Genomic DNA, 383 nt, shown 5'->3' on the forward strand with positions numbered 1-383 from the left:
ACCTGTTGTCCACTGACTACTCTAATTATGTTTTTAGCACGTGGCCAATCATGGACCACTGCTTTCTTAAACAACAGCTCTGACTGAGCTAGAGAGGGAGATTATTTGTCATGTGTGTGTTTTGCCTTCCCACCTGTCCCTGTTGTTGTGTACTCGTCCCTGAGTTTTGACACGACGCTATAGAAGAGGCCATTCCAAATATAGTGCAGCTAAGTGGCAGGCAGTTCCACACTCACGCTACTGCTGGGAACTGCCAGGGACCTCACCATATTATCACGATACTTAGGTGCCGATCCGCTATGTATTACAATCCTCAGGATTCTCAGGATTCTACATGCATTATGATTCTATATGTGATTTTATTGCGATTGTTCCAAACATAT

The sequence above is a fragment of the Salvelinus sp. IW2-2015 genome, linkage group LG8 (assembly GCF_002910315.2).
Source record: "Salvelinus sp. IW2-2015 linkage group LG8, ASM291031v2, whole genome shotgun sequence".
NCBI lineage: Eukaryota > Metazoa > Chordata > Actinopteri > Salmoniformes > Salmonidae > Salvelinus > Salvelinus sp. IW2-2015.